This window comes from Sciurus vulgaris (genome assembly GCF_902686455.1).
Source record: "Sciurus vulgaris genome assembly, chromosome: X".
In the NCBI taxonomy this organism is placed as follows: domain Eukaryota; kingdom Metazoa; phylum Chordata; class Mammalia; order Rodentia; family Sciuridae; genus Sciurus; species Sciurus vulgaris.
In genome coordinates this window covers 129,770,559-129,792,818 of record NC_136471.1, presented here as the reverse complement: position 1 = coordinate 129,792,818, position 22,260 = coordinate 129,770,559, and the positions used below count along the sequence as shown (strand labels likewise).

At 36.9% G+C, this 22,260-nt stretch overlaps 1 protein-coding gene and 1 pseudogene across 8 annotated transcripts in view; both read left to right on the top strand.

Annotated features, from left to right (window-relative positions):
- FRMPD4 (FERM and PDZ domain containing 4) overlaps nt 1–22,260 on the top strand; it is a 912,953-nt gene that overhangs the window by 661,800 nt on the left and 228,893 nt on the right. The gene's annotated exons all lie outside the window — the stretch shown is intronic.
- On the top strand, nt 8,945–14,078 carry LOC306651161 (cofilin-1-like; annotated as a pseudogene). The gene is made up of 2 exons: nt 8,945–8,949; nt 13,589–14,078. The product of its transcript is annotated as a cofilin-1-like (transcript).

Sequence of the window (22,260 nt, the reverse complement as noted above, 5' to 3'; positions counted from 1 at the left end):
ATGTGCCCAGTCCAACCTATCAAAATGGATTAAGATAAGATTCTAGTTTATGAACCATCAGGAAAAATTATCCACTTTTAAGAAATTTTAAAAAATGCTTTATAAAACTCAGCCAAAGGATATAGCACTTCTGTCTTTTAATTAAGATGACACTTCACTTATTTTCATGCAACATTAAGTTAATTTGTTCCAGTTTAATGCAAACAAGGAGAAAAAAAAAACATGCATGCAGTTCTACGTAAGATCCTTTCTTGGGTTATGTTTCCTAGAGGGATTTGATTTTACAGAAAACGAAGGACTTAAATTGACACTAAATTAGAGCTACCCCTGTAAAAACAAGATCACAAGGGGAACAGAGGAGCTCCTGGTTTTCATCATGGTTGCAGGGTACTGATTTCTAATTTATTGGTACTTTTCCAATCTCTTCATGAAAAGGTCTGCTTTGCGTAGGGCATAGAATAATAAATGATAATCATCTGAAGATAGAATGTCCAAAATAAAATAGGTTGAGATATGAATCACTGAATTTGTGAGAATTAATGAATTTTGTGGATTAGTAAGAAATCCCATTTACTAGAGTTATCCCACACATCATATTTGCCTTTTGGGATGTGTATGAATTTCATCTAAGTGTACTGAATAATCAAAGGAGGATTTGCCTCACTTTATTTCTAGCAAATGTGTTTAATATTTTTGTCAGAAAAAAAAATATTTTTGTCAGGAATAAACAAAAGCTGGGACCCAGCTGTATACTTGTGATGGTATCAAAGACCTAGAACAAATTGTGCTTAAATAGAGAAGTATTTTTGAACAGACACAAAAGGGATATCATGCAAAAGCAGCAAAATCTACCAGCAAGGTTGTTTAAAATGGAAATTTAACAAAAGCACATGTAGGGAAGTGTTATATGCCAAGCTGTGGTTACCCTTGTTAGGACTATGCCAGAAGGAGGACAAAGCGCCTGACACTCAAAGCTCATTATGTGTCTGTATTCAGACCATAAGCATATCACGGTGATAGATAGGAAACTTCATTAAGGTGAAATTATTTAACTTTAATGAACACCTGTGCCAGGCTTGATGGTGCATTCCTGTAATTCCTGTAACTTAGGAAACTGAGGCAGGAGGATCACATATTCAAGGCCAGCCAGAGTCACCAACTTAGTCACCAACTTAGTCACTGCCTCAAAAGCAAAAGAAAAATACAAAGGACCATGAATGTAAAGTACCCCTAGGTTCAATCCCTAATCCTCCCCCCCCAAAAAAAAAAAAACCTCATGTGTTCTTCTGTGTACATGACTTGAAGTTTACAAGTGACAGAAATACCCCCAAATTGGGACCCAAGTGAAGAAAATATTCTACCCACATTATCACCCCTTTCCATGAGATCCCAAGCAAGAGTCACCAGGATACCTAAATCAGGCAAGTATCTGTTCTTTTATAACCTTGACAACACACAGAAATTTCGGGAAAGATGATCATAGAGCATGAACTGTCCTAAAAGCTCTTGTTAATCTTGCAAGGAAAGGAGGATCATAAATATGTTTTATTGTGCCAGTTTCACTCTATTCAAGACATATTGTATATGAGCATGATCAAATTTAAGTCCTTTAATATTTGCTCTGTTCCAAAGAAAACTGCAATGCAAATTAGGGAAAAAATCACAATGCTTTGATTCCTTCTAAAAAACTGGCAATTGTGAAAAATGATTTTTCAAACAACCATGGTTCTTTCCCACCTTAAAATGACCCTGAGTTATTTCATTTGCTTAGAAAGACCTGGACATTGAGTATAGTGTTCCAGGCCTAAAGTTCTGGTCACTGCTGGAAAATCAAAGACTAGAACTCAGTAATTTGGATGTTTTACACTAGCAGATTTATTTTTCTTTTCTTGCTTCTGTCTTCCCTTCCATCTATTAATTATCTTGACAAACTATATCTCTATACAAAGGGAAATACTCTTCTCAGGAAGTCATGATGTTTTAGATTGAGTTTGACTGTTTTTTAAAATTACCCTCTTGAAGGTAAGCACTAGCAAATACTCAAGATGAAGCAGTGATGAGAATTTCAAAGGCAACCTTAAAATGAGGCTAGTGAGGAGAAGAATAAAATCTTTGAAGTTATTTCAAATGAATTATCCATCATTGGCTTATAATAAGATACCCTAGGTAGAGAAATATGAAGTCATCTATTAAAGTAAAAAATGTTTCATCTATTATCAGGAGGCTAGTCACTCAGATAGTTGATATGAAATTATGGGGACTCTTCTGCTTTTAGAGGCAAAAACTATCAGCCATTTCATGTGGACCATTCAGTTATTGAAATGGAAGTACTAATTTACCTCCTGAAGTACCATGGTTAGGATCAGAAGGAATGACAAGTATGAAAATAGTTTGTAAGTGGAAATCTGTCCTGCAAAATACAAATATTATAAGATGCCATTATTGTGAAATCTAATTATTAGGGTTTAAATATGAGGTTACCCCAAAAAACTTATGTGTAAGACAATGCAAGAAGATTTAGAGGTGAAATGATTGGGTTATGAAAACCTTAATCTAATCATTGCATTAATCCCCAGGAGGCAGTAACTGAGTGGCAAATATAGGCATGTAGGGTGTGGCTGAAGGAGGTGGGTCCCTGTGGGCATGTCTTTGGCATTTATATTTTGTCCTGGTGAGGAGCACATCCTCTCTCTTCTTCCTAATTATCATGTCCTGAGCTACTTTCTTTCACCACACACTTCCACCATGATGTCCTGCCTTACCTTGGGCCCTGAGAAATGGAGTCAACCATGTATGAACTGAGACCTCTGGCACCATGTGCCCTCAAATAAACATTTTCTACACTAATTGTTCTTGTAGAGTCTTTTAGTCACAGCAATAAAAAAGCTGACTAAAACACCAACAAAGAGCCAGAGTGGAGACACCATTAAAATCAGTATATAGGTATGAACAAATCATCTCTTCAGAGTCTCTTAATGCTTGGTAAAAATCACTGTCTCTGAGAAGGCATGATTCTTTGGCTATACTTCTGTTTAAACACTATTGAAAATTATGGTAACATCTATGTATTATTAATTTGCCCCCTGCATATAATAATGATGAAAATGCCATTTTCCATAATAAATAAATGTAGTTATAGCCATTAATGGGCTCATGCTCAGGAGCATTTAAGACCCAATTCTTGCCTCTATACCACCCTATCCATTGAATTGCATTTGTGTAAGGAGAACTGATTCCTTAACATTGCTAATTGACTACAATAATTATGATGTTTTTCTTTCAGCAAAAAGAACAAACTGGCCTAAAATTTTGTGTCTAGGTTCATAGGCATTGAACATGAATTAATTATATTTTTTTCATAAGCATAAATATGCTTTTTAAAAATATAGTATGATTATAATCATTTGTTTTCATTTCAAATGTAATTAAAAGAAACCAATGGGATAGAAAACTGTTCCCAAAATTTCCTTGGGAAAATATTTTTCTGAGACCATGTATAAGAAGATCAAACTGACTGAATAAGATGTACCATTATGACACCCTTCCCTGAAGCTGTTAAATGTGTCTTCTACATCTGTCATGTTATAAAGGTTTTCTTCCTCATCAAAATTTTTGTCACTCTGTGGTACTACTGAAAACAAATTGAGAAATGAAGCTTCTGTGCCTTTCACTGGCTACTTCTATTATATGTCCATCTCTGTTTCTGTTCATCCATCTATCCATCCCTCCCTCCCTCCATCCAAGCAACAAATATTACTACATATTGAATGTTTTCTGGCATGTAGTTCCAGAGACAATAAGTTGAATGTTTCTCTCTGCTGTCAATATTTTGTTCATGACAACTTTTGCCCTGCAATTCCCTTTAACAAAGCTTCTATTCTTCCAAATTAAAACACTCAAATCAGCACATTGACCTTCACAAACATTGCTTTCAACTTATTTTGAGTTTCTGTGAATAGTTCAGGACCTGAACTGAGTCTGCCCTGCCTGACTACCAGAAGAGATGCTTAATGGGAGTGGCCATGTCAGTGTTTAAGCAGGAGCCATGCTCTGTAACAAACCACATTCCACCCTAAGGAACGATGCTAACAATTAAGAAACACAAGCTTGTTTATAAAGTGCTTGTAACTAATGGAGCAAGGACAGATACAATAAGAGGCATGAAACCTGCACCCACAGAAAACAACTGAAGTAAAACTAAAAAGAACTTCAGTAAAGCACATGGAATGTGCTAAATTGTGAGGTTAGGTGACTGGATAATGGGAACAAATTAGAAAAGACTTACCATAGGAGGAGTGATTCAAATGGGTTTGTAAAAGTGGGGGTAAAAGGCTGATTTGATTTGGCAGTTTCTAAAGCAGGGATGAGAATTTAAACAAAGCCAAAAGCATAAATAAGCAGCAGATTTGCCTTGCTAGTTGTGGGGCCAGGGCATAAAGAGATTTGAGGATGGTGAATCTGTAATGCTTGCTGTTGTACTTACATGGAGGGAAACTCTACCTAATGCTCATCCTTTACTTGTAATTGGCAATGAGCATGGTTGAGGACTGACTGGTTCATCAAACCAGGGGGTTTGCCCTGCAGTTGAGTGGAAGGATTCTGGTCCTAGTATTTGTCATTGGTTTCCTCATCTAAGTTACCCACAACTGGAGAAATGTACTTCAATTTTGCAACTGCAAACTGAAGATTATGTGCCAAAGTCTGTTAAGAGCCCAGACTTAACTGCACATCTTCCTGATATCCAGCTCCCCATTCAGTTCATTTTTCCACCTCCTCACCCTAGTGCTGGGCTTCTCAAAACAAACAGTTGCCCTGTCTTGTAAAGCTATGTCAGAGCCAGGTGTAGTGGTGTGCACCTGTAATCCCAGCTACTTTGGAGACCAAGGCAGAAGGATGGCAAGTTCAAAGTCAGCCTCAACAACTTTAGTGATACCCTGTCTCAAAATAAAACATAAAAAGAAATGGGGAGTTGGGTGCTGTGGTGCACACCTATAATCCCAATGACTGTGGAGGCTGAGGCAGGAGGATCAAGAGTTCAAAGTGAGCTTCAGCAACAGCAAGGTGCTAAGCAACTCAGTGAGACCCTGTTTCTAAATAAAGTACAAAAATGTTCTGGGGATGTGGCTCAGTGGTTGAGTGGCCCTGAGTTCAATCCCTGGTACCCCCCCCCCCAAATAACGGGGATATAACTCAGTGGTGGAACTCTTACCTAGCATGAGAGTCTCAGGGTTCAATCCCCAGTACTGGGCAGAAAGAAAACAGCTATACAAAATTTGAACTTCAGAACAGAGATAAGAAATTATGCAGTGAAAAATGAAAACCTCTCTATTATATTCCTCAATATTAAAAAAAAAAAAAGATTTGCCACTAGCAGTTGGTAAGCTGCCAAAATAAATTGCCCACAAACACTATGTTCATGATGATGAATCCTGGGAGTCAGTGATGTGAAGTTAATCTATCTGCCATCCCTTATGTTGAGAAGCTGGCTTTGTGATAAATTCAGGTTTACCTGTACTGAAAACTACTCAAGAGATTGTGGAATGTGCTGCGAAAGCTAACAGTATGAATCAAAATTCTTAAAGGAATCACCTTTTTCTTTCTCCACACATAATGGTTATAACTTGTAAGTGCTCCAAAGAAGACTCATTGCAAGTAAAATATTATGTTGTGGATTCAGCATGGAGCCTGAGAACTCTGGTTGTGAAACAAAGGAATGGTTTATCTTGGAATCTCCTCTCAGGATTTAATAAACTGCAGTTTTGACCATGAATTCTTTGAAAGTTGTTCATGCTGAGAGTGTGAGAAGAGGTGTTAGGCAGACTTCAGCTTTTCAGCTGGGTTGGTTCTAGCAGCCTCATTGAATACAATAGTGTATTATGAATATTGAAAGTTCCTTGAAATTTGGGACCATATGTTGAACAGTGGTATTATTAAGGAAAATAATTCATAATTAGCAACAAAAAAGTTGACGTTGTAGTTATTTTTGACAAATATTTATTGCATGCTCTTTTCAGAGAAGTAGAATTTTGTAACTGGTATATATACCTATTAAACACTATAAATAGATGATGAGCTATCCACAAAATCATATTGATACAGAATTTATATAGATTAAAAGGACCAAAATGATCTTAAGGGAATTTCAGTGTTCTGTTCTGTTTTGTTTTTCTACTTCCAATCAAAATTATAAATAACTCCGTGTACATGTGCATACCCCATAGAATCCTAAAATAGTTTCAGGATTCCTGCCCTAGGAAGTCTCCTGAAATATTGAAGTACATTATAGCCTATGGCAATGTAGGACAGGCAACATGGGAAAGTGTTCCAAGACCCTGAGCTACCACTGTGCCCTTCCTTGGCAGCACCTGGCTCAGAGAAAATGTGCAGGCAACTCTATCATGCCTCTTGGAGACATGTATTATAAATTTAAAGCAAAATGATATGCATGCTGGGTTCCTTGGTAGGCACTTGCTGCTTATAGGAAGAAGGAGATCTCTGTGGTAGGCTAAGATGTCATTTGCCTTGGAGGAGCATTTCAAAGTCAGGTACTCACAGTAATGGCAGGTCCTGAGAAACCCAACCTGGGTGGAAAGAGAGAGAGGGAAGAGGTGACAATGCTTTTTTTTTTTTCATCATGTCAAGAAAGTGGCAGTTTGAAAAAAATGTATAGGCCCATGATTTGAATTAGATAAGGCTAGGTTTAATTGCTGACTCTATCCATTTACTTTACTTACGTTACTTTGGGCAAGTTTCTAGCAGTTTCCACTTCTGTGGAAGGTGGATAGGAATAATGACTTTATAGAGTCATTTAGATTGTTGTGTATGATTATTATTAAGAAGTTCTTTCAAAAATTTTAAGCATAGACTGAGAAGTCTGAAGACCTAGCTTATGAAGCTAATTTGGATGTTGAACTATCTAGGTCACATATTGATATTTTTGAGGTTCAGTTAACCTTATCTATCACAATGGGGTAGGGAAAGAGAAAGGTATAACTCAAATCTCATTCAGTTACAATGTTTTCAAATGCCATCAGTGAGATCTATGTAAGACCATTACATAGAATTGGAATAAAGGGGAACATTTACAGAGGTCTCTAAGGAACACAAGAAAGCATATGAAACCAATGGAAAGTGAAAATAGAACATAAACCAATTGATTTTTTTTTCCTTTTCATGCCTCTTCATCTTGGGACATCAGCACTCCTAAAACTGTACTTATAGGAAGAAATTAGCCAAAGGAGATGAGAGTCATCTTTTTGTGTTGGGTAAAAATTAAGGATGAGGCCTAGAAGGAAGGGAAGGGAGAAGTAAAATCTAAGAGGCTGGACTTACTATGATGAATGACTGTCTGTTTTCAGTTTTTTAAGGTTCAGAATGCAACTATCTTAACCTTCTGGTATACTACTGTGAAATGGGTCCTTCCTTTGAAGAATTTAGGGAAAATTGATGAGGTAATGTCTGCAGAACAGTTTAATCTCCTTGGGTGAGCGCCTCTACAAGTGCACATTTTTATCATTATGACTATTTGTGCCTTTGTGAAATACTGCCAAAGAGAACAAGAGGAACCTGCCAGAAAGAGAAATTTTCCTAGGGAGAGAGATGAAAAAGAAGTGGAATGAGAGTGAGATTTAAAAAAAAATAATTGCAGACAGAAATTAGAACAATTATATAAACAGAGATTGGCTTCAAGGACACATGGCCAAAATCCCAAAATCAGGAAGGCTAGAGGTGGGTAAGAAGAAAAACACAACAAAAACCTTTGAGAGGATGTTGAATTCTCCAGGGGTGATCAGAGAAGTTCCAGAACAGAAGCTTCAGGCAGGCTACATTTAAAAAAGAAGAAAGAAGGAAAAGAAAAAAATGAAAGTAAGAAGGAAAAACAATATTTCCAATAGATCTTTGCATTTTTGACTCTTCATTCTTCCAGAAAGATTTTTCTGTCATAAGATTTTGGATATCACTGAGGGAAAATGGTAATTACAATTATTGCAGCCCTACGAAGAAGTTTATTATGCTTCCTGTATGCAGTGCCCATTCCTTTTCAACTCATTCACCTATGTTGAAGACTAAGCAGCACTCCTTGTCTTGTGCATCATAAATGATGGCTGGCATCCTCTCTGTGAATAGGAAAATGATCTTAATGACTTCAGGAGTCCACATTAGAAACATTTATCAGAGCATTAGAACTAACACAGACCATTAGTCTGCAAATGTTGGTTCCTGTGCTGTTTGAGATTATTTTTAAGTTCAAAACAGTCTATGAACAATCGTGCTCTGGTGTGGAATTTTCACTAAATAAACTTGAACAGTTGGTCAGTTTTGCACTTGCTTCTTGTAGGTATAAATTAAGTTTGTGTTTTTCTACATGAAGAATTTCAATATCCAGACAGATGATTTGGGATCTTAAGACTCTATTAATGAGCTGGGTGGTCAACTCAAAGAGTAATACTCACCACTTTGGAGGCAGCCCTTTTTGTGGACTCCCTATTACCTGAAGGATGAAGGAGAAAACAGAGAGGATCCTGGATACTGGCTTCCTTGGAAGCTTCCCAGTGATACGGCATGTGAAGAATTTACCTATCTGATGTAGAGCTTGCCAGCCCTTCTCTAGCCAGCTCTGCTACTTTCATGATTCAGAGAAGTCACTCCCTCCCTCCACCTATGCCCCCACCCCTACCCAAGTTTTAAGAAGAGCCAACTAAGTTAAATACTAATTCTCCCTAATCAGACCCAACTTGTGAAACTTGTTGCTATAATTTGGAATTGAAATGTACCCAGTGGCCCATGTGTTAAAGGTTTGGTCTCCAGCTTGGCACGATTGGGAGGTGGTGGAAGCTTCAAGTGATGGGGCCTTCTGAGAGATCTTCAAGTCATTGGGATTGTGCCCTCTAAAGGGATAGTGGGACACCAGCCCCCTCCTCTTCCCATTTTTCACTTCCATGCCATGAGGTGAGTTTGTTCCACCATACACTTCTGCCATGATGTATGGCCACAGGCACAAAGCAAAGGGACAAACTTATCATGGACTAAAACCTCCACAACTGTGAACCAAAATAACCCTTTTCTCTTTATAAGTTGATTATCTTGGTTATTTGTTATAGTGATGGAAATCTAACTACCATACTTGTGAATAAGTATTTTTAACTTTCCAGTTGTTGAATTAATTGATAATCACTTTTAAGGTATGTACAGAGTCCTGAGGAAAATAACAAGGAAAATATAAGATTATTTTTTCACACTGAAAGGACTGAAATCTGGTAAAGAAGTGACTGTTTGTTTGTTTGTTTGTTCGTTTGTTTAGTTCGTTGCTTTGTTGGTTTTTTTGCAGTGCTGGAGGTCAAATTCAGGACCTTGTGAATACTAGGCAGGTAATTTACCCTGAGTTATATACACAGCTCAAGAAGTGACTCATTGCATGTGTTGGCTTTTCATCTCTGTGAAAAATACCTGAGAAAAAACAACTTAAAGGAAGAAAGATTTATTTTGGCTAATGGTTTCAGAGGTGTCAGTCCATAGTTGACTGACTTTATTGTTTCTGAGCTTGTAGTGAGATAGTACCTAATGACAGAAGGATGTGTTAGAGTTTTCCCCACTGTGTTATAGCAGTGGGGAAAGAGGGAGGGGGGGAGAGAGGTATGTGACAAGATATAGTCCCCAAGGACTAACCCCCAAGGACCCACTCCTTTCAATTAGGTTGCACCAACTAGTTTCCACCACTTCCAGTAGTCCATTCAGCTATGAATCCATTAATGGATTAGTCATGATCCAATCATATCCTGAAGGTCACACCTATGAGCACTGCTATATTGGGGACCAGGCCTTCAACACATGAGTCTTCGAGACACATTCCAGATTCAAACAATAACAGTCATTTAAATATTCATATTAGATATTTGCAGTCAATGAAACTATAAGGGCTCCTAGAGACTACCTAGTTTAATATTCATATATTAGCTATAGCCTAGGGAAGTAAGGTGACCTCAACTCTGGTCTTCTAATTCTCTATGTAATTCTTTTGTTATTTTAGTAAACATATGAGAATACCTACTATACTTCAGATATGGGGTAATACTGAACAAGATATCAAGTTTACTGCTCAGGCAGCCAGTAAAGCCTAGGATAGATACACAAATCACATGGCAAACTAACAAAATGAATGGCAGTTGTAAAAGTATCTGTGGGAGGAGTACCAAACCCTGTCCCCAGGTTACAGAGCAGCACAGTCCAATAAAATTATAATGCAAACCACATGTTATTTAAAATTTTCTGGTAGTCATATTAAAAAATTGAACCAGTATAATTTATTTTTAGTATATTTTGTTTAACCCATGCTATCCCAGATATTATCATTTCAACATATATTCAGTTTATAAAAATTAGATTTTTTCTTTTATTCCTACTAAGTTTTTGAAATTTTATGTGTATTTCACATTTATAGCACATCTCAATTCAGAATTGCCACATTCCAAGTATTCAATAACCACATTTGGTGAGTGACTACCATGTTGGACAATGCTGGTTGGTAGAAAATTTCCTGCAGGATGAAGAATTAAGCTAGAAGAATAAGAAGTTAATTTGGAGAATGATGGATATGGGAGCATTGGAGATATATAGGTTTCAGGGACTAACAAGCTCAAACACTCCAAAAACTAGGAAAGACAGCATCTTCCAGGAAATGTATGGAATTCTTTGTATCCTTTCTTGGAGTACAGAGCAGCCATTTTTAGGGATGGGAAAGCTAGAGGGAGGAGTAGGTTTGGGAGAATGAGCTTGAATTCAATTTCAGACATGTTGATTTTGAGGTGTTTGGGAACAACTAAGTGGATGTGTAAGCTTTAAGAACTATAGGAGTTCAGAGACCTGTAGGAAGTTTGGAAGACAGCACAAAAGCATCAGGAAAAAGGTGAAAGTTTAATCAGTATTTTAAAGGATGGGTAGACAATGTCAATTATCATACAGGAGCTGTAGGTTACACAGAGTAACAGACACATAAAGCTAATTATGAGAACCATCAAAACTTTGTGGACACCAAATTAGCTTGTATGTATTATTCACACCTCATTATCTCCTATAAACAAAATAGGGTTACTTGTAATGCTAGAATAGCCTTTTGGTGTGGGTGCAGACATTTTATTAGAATACTTATATTCTAATCATTCATGAAATCAAGCTCCATTTTGTATGGGTTAGGGAAATTTTATTAATTTAGGCTGTAAAGATCATTCACAAAATACTTAATTTTTACTGAATAGTTTTGACCTGTGCCTAAGTAGAATAAAGTAAACTTAAGCATCATACTTATTTTTCTTTTTTATCCAAATTGTTAAAACATTCTCTAAATTTATATAAAAACTTCAAATATAAAATCTGAACATGAACAAAATTAGAAATTTTAGGTTTTTATTGGGGAAACAAATGAAAGAAAGTGTCATATCCATAAGTATTGATGTCAAATGAATTAATTTTAAATGGAAAAGTACTAAAATCTCTGAATACATTTCTTCTGTGATCTTAGCAACTACTAGGCTTACAGGGCACAATTACAAAAGTATGGAATTTGTGGGGCTGGTAGAATGATAGTAAATGAATAAAATTGTGAGAATTAGAGCATACAATGGATAAATATAATTAGGAAAGGATCTGACATAATGTCCTTTCCAGAGGCAATGACAGAAGGTATATATTTTTATTCCACTCCTAAAAATTGATGAATATAAAGGAGGAATTTTTAAAATAAAGAGAAAAGTTATTTGATCACAAAATATAATCACTGCATCTTTTTCGTGCTGGGTCCATGGAGCTCAGGAAAGACTATAAAATATCAGATGAATGATCTGCTGGATAAAGCAGGAGAAATACACAGCCCATAAGCCAGCATGACAATGACTGGCCTCTGGGTTGTACCCACTGGAAAGGGCAGGGAGTATGCTCTTTATCTGTGCCATGGCTGAAAGGAAAGATTCACCAACGATCAGTAATGATAATATCAATTATTTTATGACTGCAATTCATCGTGGAGCCTCTTGTAAAATCCCTGTCAAACAAAATGTCTATAAGAACCACTTTTATTTTGCTGCCAAAAGAATAATTTGGTTTTTGCTAATTTAGTTACATGTTTAATCAGGTTTAATCAGATATTTGCTCATTGCTCTCAGAAATTTCACTGTCCTAAATATCATGGCTTCATTATTGCCCTAGAAAAACTTGAGAGTTCAGTTTGATTCAACTCTGTTCATTGGACTCCAAGTTCAGGTGAATGCCTATGCTAGTGGTACAAAGATGAGTAAAGGAGGCTTAGCATCTCATAAGTGAACTAGGATCACTTATGGCATAAAGTAAATGAGAACCCCTGCAGTGGTGGTACAACTGAGTGGCCCTGGTGAGACCATCAATCTTTCATCTACTGACCTCCCTATCTACCTATCTATAGTTGACTATAATATAAGATGCAATGGAAGTATTGTAAGTTGGCAACTCTTGTTCTAGAGTAATAAGTACAGGTCCGGAGTGTAAATATTTTAGACTTTGCAATCCGTTACACTGTGCAACTCTGCCATTTTTGTATGAAAGCAATAATAGACAATGCTTAAAAGAATGGACATGTCCATGTTGCAGTAAAACTTTACTTACAAAAATCAGGTGGCAGGACAAGCATGTGGGCTATAGTTTGCTGAACACTAGCATAGATATACAGGGAGGAGACATCATTACTGAATGTAAGAATCAAACCTTTGTGAGCGAGGTAGTACAAAAATTGGTTCTAACAGGATGCACAATGTTTTTCTAGGCATACCTATTTTCAAATGAAGTTTATTCTTGGTTGTTGTCAAATCATCTTGTATATATCAGTATCCTGTCATCAGCTTTTGTATCTGTTCCTTGAATATCAGGGCCAAGTGATCACTTTGAGTTTTTACAGAGTTTAGATTAATTCTAAGATAAAATATGTACTCAATACATCAAGAGTGAAGTAGGGACTTCAGGGAAATTTTCACTGAGCTTTTAATCTTCTTTTCTAAAGGCCCAAAGCCACTGCTAAAGATTAATAAGGACTAGTCTTATTTCGAAGTTGTAGATGTTAATAGAGCTTCTGAAATAGACATTTAACTCAGGATCCCGTTTGGAGAAGAGAAGGGAACCCTTTGGTTCTAGATGATAATGGAAGCTCTATGTTAATGTGGGAAGAAAGGGAATTAGCACTCCATTTGAAGGGTAGTCATGATGGTAACACATTATAAACCTGAGATGAAACTTGAAGTGCCTGTATTATTCATGAGACATACTTCATTTTGTTTTGTTTTCCCTGCTTAAATGAATGCTCATGAATTCTTTGACCTGGATCTCCCAAGATAAGTGTCAGGTAAGGCGTGGGTCTTAACGTCTATCCTGACAAATTCCTGTCAGGGCAATTTCACAGGCCTCACAGATACCTGTCAACTGCCACCCATCTCGGAACCCCAAGTTGAAATCTCCTGTAGTCATAGTTCACATGCTGTTTCTAGAACATGTGAAGGAGTAGGAAACTGGCAGCAGCTGCAGCAACTTTCATGTTGCCTGGCTGTTCTTGCTGTCTTCCCTTTGCTTCCAGAAACAAGGCTTGTGGTGTGGCTGTCTCTGATGGCATCATCAAGGTGTTCAGTGACATGAAGGTGCACAAGTCTTTGATGTCAGAGGAAGTAAAGAAATGCAAGAAGACGCTACTCTTCTGCCTGAGTGAGGACAAGAAGAACATCATCCTGGAGGAGGGCAAGGAGATCCTTGTACATGATGTGAACCAGATTGTGGATGACCCCTATGCCACTATTGTCAAGATGCTGCCAGACAAGGACTGCAGCTATGCCCTCTATGATGCAGCCTACAAGTAAAAGGAGAGCAAGAAGGAGGACCTGGTGTTTATCTTCTGGGCCTCTGAATTTATGCCCCTTAAAGGAAAAATGAATGATGCCATCAAGGAAAAGCTGACAATGATAAAGCATGAATTACAAGCAAACTGCTATTAGGAGGTCAAGGACCCTTGCACCCTAGCTGAAAAACTGGGGAATGGTGCTGTCATCTCTCTAGGAGGCAAGCCTTTATGAGCCTCCTGAAGCCCCCTGCCAGGAGCATCTGGCAGTCCCAGAACTGCCCTAGGGGTTTGCTCACTATCTGCTTTCTGCCAGACCAGAGGAGCTGGGGGATCCCAGCAGGGGGAGGGCATTTCCTTCACCCCACTCACCAAACAGCCCCCATACCCCTTGAACCTTTCTCCTCTCTCCATCCCTGATGGTTCTGGCCTTCCCAAAGTGCTTTTGATCTTCTGATTCTTCTTCAGTTGAAGCAGACCAATTCCTCCCCATTCTCCCAGTTTGGAGGGTCTGTCTTATTTTTTAAAGGATACTCCTACTCCCCATATATTCCTTCTTCATCCCATTCTGCCAACTTCTAACCACAAAGTGACTCTGTGCTGGTCTGTTTAGTTTTGTGTATAAATGGAATATCGTGAAGATGAACCCTCCCTGTTACAGCTGGTTCCCCTCCCTCTTCTCTTGGTCTTGACCAATCATGGAAGCAGGAACAATCAGGGACATTTGAATATTCAATTAAAAAACAAAAACAAACAAACAAAAAAGGCAACAATAAAAAAGTTTGTTAATGGGAAGAAAAAAAAAAAAAAGAACATGTGAAGACCTGTACTCAGGGTGTGGTCCTTGGACCAGCAGCATCAAAATTCTCTGGGAATTCATTAGTGATACAATATCTTGATCCCTACCTTAGGCCTGTTTAATCAGAACCTGCATTTTGTTTTGTTTTGCAGTGCTGGGATTAGTGCAGGCCCTTGCACATTCTAGGCAAGTGTTCTACCACTGAGCTCTATTCCCAGCCTTTATTTATTTATTTATTCATTTATTATCTGCATATTTATTTATTTACTTTAATATTTGAGACAGGATCTTTGTAAGTTGCCCAGGCTACCCTAAAACTTGCTACCCTCCTGCCTCAGCCTACTAAGTAACTGGAATTACAGGTGTGCACCACCACATGCAGTTAGAACCTACATTTTTAACAATACTTAGATGATTCCTACGTAGAATAAATGGAGAAACCCAGCTATAAGGGGCGTTTTTCATTATGAAAGGCTTTTTAGCATTTTTCTAAATGTATCAGCTAGTTGCTAAAATCTCTTTCCTGGAAACATTCACAGTTGCAGATATATTATTATTGTCAGTTGGAGGAGGAGATTTTTAGAACTTGTCTAATAAAAACTTAGCATGTCACACATGGTTACAATATAGTTCATTCCCTTTACTAAGTAAGTCTGAACACTTTGTAAATAAATGTGTTCCTTGCTGTGGAAATAATTACTCCATGATGTAGAAATATTGAGAGCTTATTGCCTTCCTAGTGTTTCCAGCTCATTTTGTCTGTATGATACATCTTGGAAAAATACATGATGGCTTTTTGTCCTGATTTACAAAATGATTATATTTGGACATAAAAGGTAACAGAGCTTACTTGGGGCTCTTACTTGAGCAAAGGCAAGGGAATTATGAATCTTTATTTGTTCAGTGATAATATGCCCATATTTGGAGCAGATGGAATGCAAAATATGAATAAACTCCAAATGGAATTAGGAAAGTTGGATGAAAACGAACAACACCATTTATCTTCTTTTAGTTTTTATTATGATTGCCATGATAAATATAATTGTTATCAAAATTGTTATGAAAATGTGAGACCAGAATGGGAAACTGTGAAAATTATATTTTTAAGGTGGGCTTTCATCTCGAGAGCCTGAGGTGGAGGCCAGCTCTTCCAGATTTTTCTAAAGACATATATCACAATTCAGTTTTCCCTGTATGGAGCAAGGAGGCACAATGCTTACATTTTCAGTGCACTCTCAGCATCACCTCTTCCCTCAATTTTTATTTAGGCTGTTCATTTTTTGAGGGCAAGAGTTCACCATCTTTGTTTATCTGTCACAGTCCTACCCATTAAATGTTGCTCAATGGTGGCTGGGTGCAGTGGCACATGCCTGTAATTCCAGAGGCTCTGGAGGCTAAAGCAGGAGGATCACAAGTTTAAAGCCAACCTCAACAACTTAGTGAGGCCCTAAGTAACTCAGCAAAACTCTGTCTCAAAAATAAAATATAAAAAAGGTTTGGGGATGTGGCTCAGTGGTTAAGCACCCCTGGGCTCAATCCCTGGTATATAAAAATGTTGCTCAACAAAAGGATTTTCAAATGAACAATATAAACATAAATAAAATGGGGTGATTTTGGATGGCAAGCATCTCCCAATTGGCTTCAATCACTACTGGAAAATTCCCATATTATTCTTAGAATATATTTTCTATGATCTTCATAGTTGTTTACAGATGAGAGAGAGCAGGAGGGAGGGAGAGAGAAAGAAAGGAAGCTCTCAATGACAGATATCTATTTTCCAGTGTATTTATTTGTATCCCTTATGAGGTTTTTTTGTACTTTCTATTCTTATACATTTTTTATGATCTTGGAAATGTGCAGATATTGAGGAATCTAGTGAAATAATACATTTCCCTTGATACCTAGACTAGGAATATTAAAAAATCATTTTAATTTATGCACTAAGTATCAAGTATACATTTGTTCCTTTAGAGTTTCAGAGATGCCATGGGACTGCATGACAAATTCAGGGTTGTAATAAGAAGAGGCAACAGTCATGTAAATGTAGAAATGAAGGTGTGAATCTCTATTAAACAGCCATAAATGAAAAAACATGAGAAATCTTCCTAAAATTAGATTAAAAAATAAAGCACACTATGTTTATACATTTTGTTTACATTATAGATAACCCATTACAATATCACATATGTACTCTAACTCTAGGAAAGGGAAACAGATGATACATTTAGCACCAGTGTGTATAGACATAACTAAGTGTGCTGTAACTCTCTACCACCCCTTGTTAAGGATATCAGCAGGTTTACTATAAACACCTGTGCTTTAGGAATTATAATTCAGCAGTAAAAAAGGGGGCTTTCCAGCAGACGCTGAGCTAGCAAACCAAACTCAAGCAAGTGTGGGCTAAAAAAGTAGGCACATTTAAGATAGGAAAATTAACAGTCTTTGGTAATTAAATAAAACACAAATAAGGCTAAAACAATGATAAACATTATTTGGCATCATACTCCTTGATAGTAAAACTACATTGTAACATGATATTTGAAAACCCTTATTTTTATTTTCTGATCCTGTTCATTTCTTCCAGTCTCAAAGACTCATGATTTGAATTTTGGAAAGCAACCACTACAATGTTTTTTCCATTATGGTTTGGGACTGACTGTATGTTGTATGTTTAAAACACCATTCATCCAAATAGTGGTCCTACATATAAGAGAAGATCAATGGTACAAAGATTTAAAACTCCCCATAAATATTCAGGTATGTGATGAGCTGCACTATAATGTTCTATCTTTGGATCAAATGATAAGTTAAATAGGAATCTTATTCATTTTCCCTGAGTGGTAAGTGTTACTACTACCTCAGTGAAAAAACTGTATTGTAGAATTTGTGTATCTGGGTCTCTTCCATTCCTGTTAAAGAGTATAGCCTCTGAAAAAGAGACCCATTTAAATGATGAAGGTAGACATTTTGGAACTTGAACGAACTTCAAAAATCATATAGTCTGATGCCTTTATTCCATGAGTAAGATAAATGAGGAACAGAAATATGACTTTCCCAAGGTGACACTATGAATCAGGGGTCAGAAAATTTTGACTTGAAATCCAAATATGCATGTTTTTGTAAATAAAGTTGTATTGGAAAGAGCCATGCTTGTTAGTTTACATGTTGTCTGTGACCACTTTGGATTCAATGGTAGAGTTGAGTATTTGCAACAAGACATTGTGGCCTATAAATCTGAAAATATTTATTCTCTGACTCCATATAGAATAAGTCTGCTCATTTTTGCTATAAATGGTACACTTAGAACTCAGCCTCTAACTTCCAAGCCAGTTTTCTTTCATCTATTTCCATTTTTACTTTTTGTTCACAAAAGTATATATGATTCTATTAGTTCCTTCCCTCCTCTCTCTACTTCCTTCTTTTTAACAATTCTTCTCTTTTCACTCCTGCTTGTACCTAATTGAAGATAATTTCTAAGAATATTTTGATTCTCTTGCTCAGAAAAAAAGCTTAATGGAACAGGAGAGAACTATTAAATAAATACACTTTTAACTTAGGATTATATAAGTCATGAAGCAAGGTCAAGGAGATTAAGTGAACTGTAGTCCACATAAGCACATAGTTTATGTGGTAATTACAAAAATTTAAAAATTATCAAAATATATGTGCATGTCCCCAAGAATATTGAAATGTAATTTTCACAATAGATAGCTACATGAGAAAATGTTTTAATTTTTCATATACATATTCACTGAAAAGCCAATTTGTTTTGAGTAAACTTGGTGAGTAGCAATATTAGGTTATGAGTCATCTATAAAGAACTGAAATGTGAAGATGAATGCTCTCTCTAAACGATGAGTGGTTGCTAAAGTGTTTTAACAACACATTTGACAATTAGATTAGGCCATTTGACAGATTCAACCAATGCTGTGTTTCATTAATCCCATAATTACTGTCAAGTTCTATAACATGATGCATTTGGTTGCTCCTGAGAGCATATTCAAGCTTCATATTACAGCTAAAAGCAAAAGACTATGTTCCCAATGAAGGGGAATATAATTTGTACGGGTTAAGAAGTGGTCTGTGTGGAATAATTCGAGAAATGCAAGGGCAGATTATCCTGTCTCCTAATGCCTACTCTGTGAAATTCCCATCTGAGGAGTTTGAATAAAGATTAGGGCTCAGGAAACAACCCAGAACCAGGACAATGTCCAGGTTGGGTAAATCGTGATCCTTGCCATCCTCAACATGAAGGAAAGCACCTTATCTGCTTGTCAAGTCTCTAGTAACTGGTACGAAAGTCCTCAATAAATTATTTTCAGTGAACAAGTGAGTATAGTGTTGTGAGGGCACTAAGTATTTAGAAGAGAGGAAAAAAAGCTCTCAGACTACATTATATCCCATTAAAAAGGAGATATAGAGATAAGGTTGCTACGTCACAAACAGAGCCATGAAAATAGGGGTCATTGCTCAATGAATGCTTGCTAATTGACAAGAAAGACCTCTCTATGTAGAGTGGTACTTGACACTTACAGTGTCTGGTGTTTCTACTCTGAATCTTTACTTAATCCAAATAGGTCAGTCTTCCCTCTGGTAATTAGTAAACCCAAACTGTGATTTTGAGAGATTCATTTGCCACCTCAGATCTTTTCTGAAAGAAGGAAGGATAAAAAGGATAGGTTAGTGTCTGGCATTCTCTAACAAATGTGAACATCACATTCTGGATGTGCCTTGGGCTCCTGGCACATCAAAACATCTGTGAGAAGCTTTCTAACCAAAACAGAATGTTCTTTGAAGTCAAAACCCATGTTCTTGTGCCTTCTTTGTGCTATTGCTGTTCTTTCTTGTCTGTCACACTTCTTTCCTCTACCCATCAGGATATGGAGGCCCTCTGGTTACTGACTGACACATTTCCTCATCATAAATTCTAGGACCCTTTTTGTCCTGCTTTCTCATTGTTAAATTATTATCAGTTCATGTTCCCCTCTTGATCTCTACCCTTTGATCATTCCAAGGAGGAGTCTTTGGGGCTCTTTTCTGCAATATCCCTACTACCAACAATTACTATGATATTTGCATATAAATTTCTAACAACACGTGTCAGCTCAGTTAACAAACAGTAGCTGTTAGACAATTACCATCCATAGACACTGTGTGAACTCTAGGAGTCATGTTTGAATAGAGTCCATAATATAGTTTACAAATATTGGTCATTATTGCTGAGATTTGCAGGAAAGAACTTTATCATCTATTCTAAAGTTTTTTAGGCTTATGCCAGCTTTGCATCTTGAAAACACTGTTGATAAAGAGACAGGACAAGTAAATGTAAAACATGAAGGCTAATTGATACTGAATCAAATGAAGATTTTTAAAAAGACACTGTTAGGATAATTGGGAAGATTGAATATGAACTATACGTTAGATAATATTATTTTGTTGATACTAAATACACTTGATGTGATATTGTTGTGTGATTTCAAATGAGAATTTCCTTTTAGGAGATTGATGCTGCAGAATTTGAGGGCAACTTGCCATGATGTCTATGATTTAATATCAAATGTTTCAAGTAAAGATTTATAAGAATAAACAAAGAGGGAGTGAGGGGAGAAAGGATTAGATAAATGTTGCAACATATTAACAATTGATAAACCTAGGTGTTTGGAAGAAAGAAAAAGAGCTCTCAGACCATAGGCAAGGAGATGTATAGGATGTCAGTGTCTCTCAACCTCTACACTATTGACATTTAGTGCAGGGCAATTCTTTGTGTTGAGGCTGATCTGTGCATGGTAGGATGTTCAGTAGCATCCTTAGTGTCTACTCATTGCATGTCTTCACTCCCCACTAGTAGTGACAACCAAGAATGTCTGTAGATGTCAAAAGATCACTGAGGGGCAGAATTGCCTTTGTGGTAAACCATTGGTCTGGGTGAACAGTACAGTGTGGTTTGTTGGACTCATATTACAACTTTTGTGTATGATTGAAATGTCTCCAAATAAGAAGGGGAAATAGGCCAGGCATAGTAGTGTGCTCCTATAATCCCAGCAACTCAGGAAGCTGAGGCAGGAGGATTGCAAGGTCAAGGCCTGTCTCAGCAACTTAAGGAGACCCTGTCTCAAAAGAAATTTTTTTAATGGCTGGGATGTACCTTAATATTAAAGAATGGGTGGATTCAGTCTCCAGTCCACTACTTCAATGGGAAAAATTAAATACAGGGAAACAAAGAATCATGGTGAGGACGAGTTTATCCTCAGGGAAGAGTCACATCCTGCTAAGTGAACCTTAAGCTGGAGAAATGAAAACAACTTTACATCAAGGAAACTGATCAAGGCTTAAAAGTCTAACATCATTAAAGTTTAGACTTAAAACACATTTATTTTGATTTGTGACCTCTGAATTGCTATTTCCTCTTTATAAAACACTCTCAGGATGCTGAGGCAGCAAGTTTCTGTTGAGCACAGTGTTGGCTTTGAAAACCTGGACCTGCCTGGTCATTGTCTTATGGCTTCTTTTGGAGGATGCCCCCAAACTGACAGCTAGTCATTCATTCACTTGTTGAAATGGTATTGTTATTAAATAGTTTTCAAGTACCAAATCTTGCACTCAATGCTAATATGAATAGCAGTAGTGGTTTTGTATCCACTTATTCTCCTGTGATTCCACTAAAAATCCACATGGGGTCATAGCCCTTTTCCAGTTTCTATTGCTTAAAAATTATTATGTAGAGGGAAATGAGAGGGAGAGAGGTATGAAAAATGGTGGACTGAGACAGACATCATCACCCTATGAACATGTGTGATTACACAAATGGTATGAATCTACATCATGCACAGCCATAGAAATGAAATGATGTACCCCGTTTGTGTACATTGAATCAAAATGCAGTCTGTAAAAAATAAATAAATAAATAATTTTTTTAAAATATGATTATAAAAATAATGCATGTTCATTATGGGAAATAATATATGCAAAAGCAGACAATTTTTAAAAACACCACAATCTTACAACCCTGTGATTGCCACTGTGGACCCATCCTTCCAGACAATTTTGCTATGCCTATGTACACATGTTTTTCATTTGTTTGCAAAGTTTATCATATTGACATTGTTTTAATAACAAATTTTGTTCATTTATGCATCCTGTGACTGTTTTCATCTACAATTTTGATCTAATAACCAATTGATAGTCTATTTTTTTTTATTGTAAACAAATGGGATACATGTTGTTTCTGTTTGTACATGGAGTAACAGCATACCATTTGCATATTCATACATTTACATAGAGTAATGATGTTTGATTCATTCCATTATTTTTTTCCTTCCCCCACCCCTCCCACTTCTCTTTTCCCTCTATACGATAGTCTATTGTTGAATGAGTTGTCAACAACCCTCCTTGCTGAGTTGTTGTGAGTAAAAAGAAATAACTCATGAAAATACCTAGAAGAGGGCCTGCCTTACAGCAGTTATTAATAAATGGCATTGTCTCCATGCACATGCTTTTACCCACCTGAAAGCAGAAGGCTACAATTTTAATACCTGAGATTCTGTGCCAGTACCTTCATGTACCTTGAATTCATTTATTATTTCAATTTACATTTGAGCATCAATTATGTACCTGATAT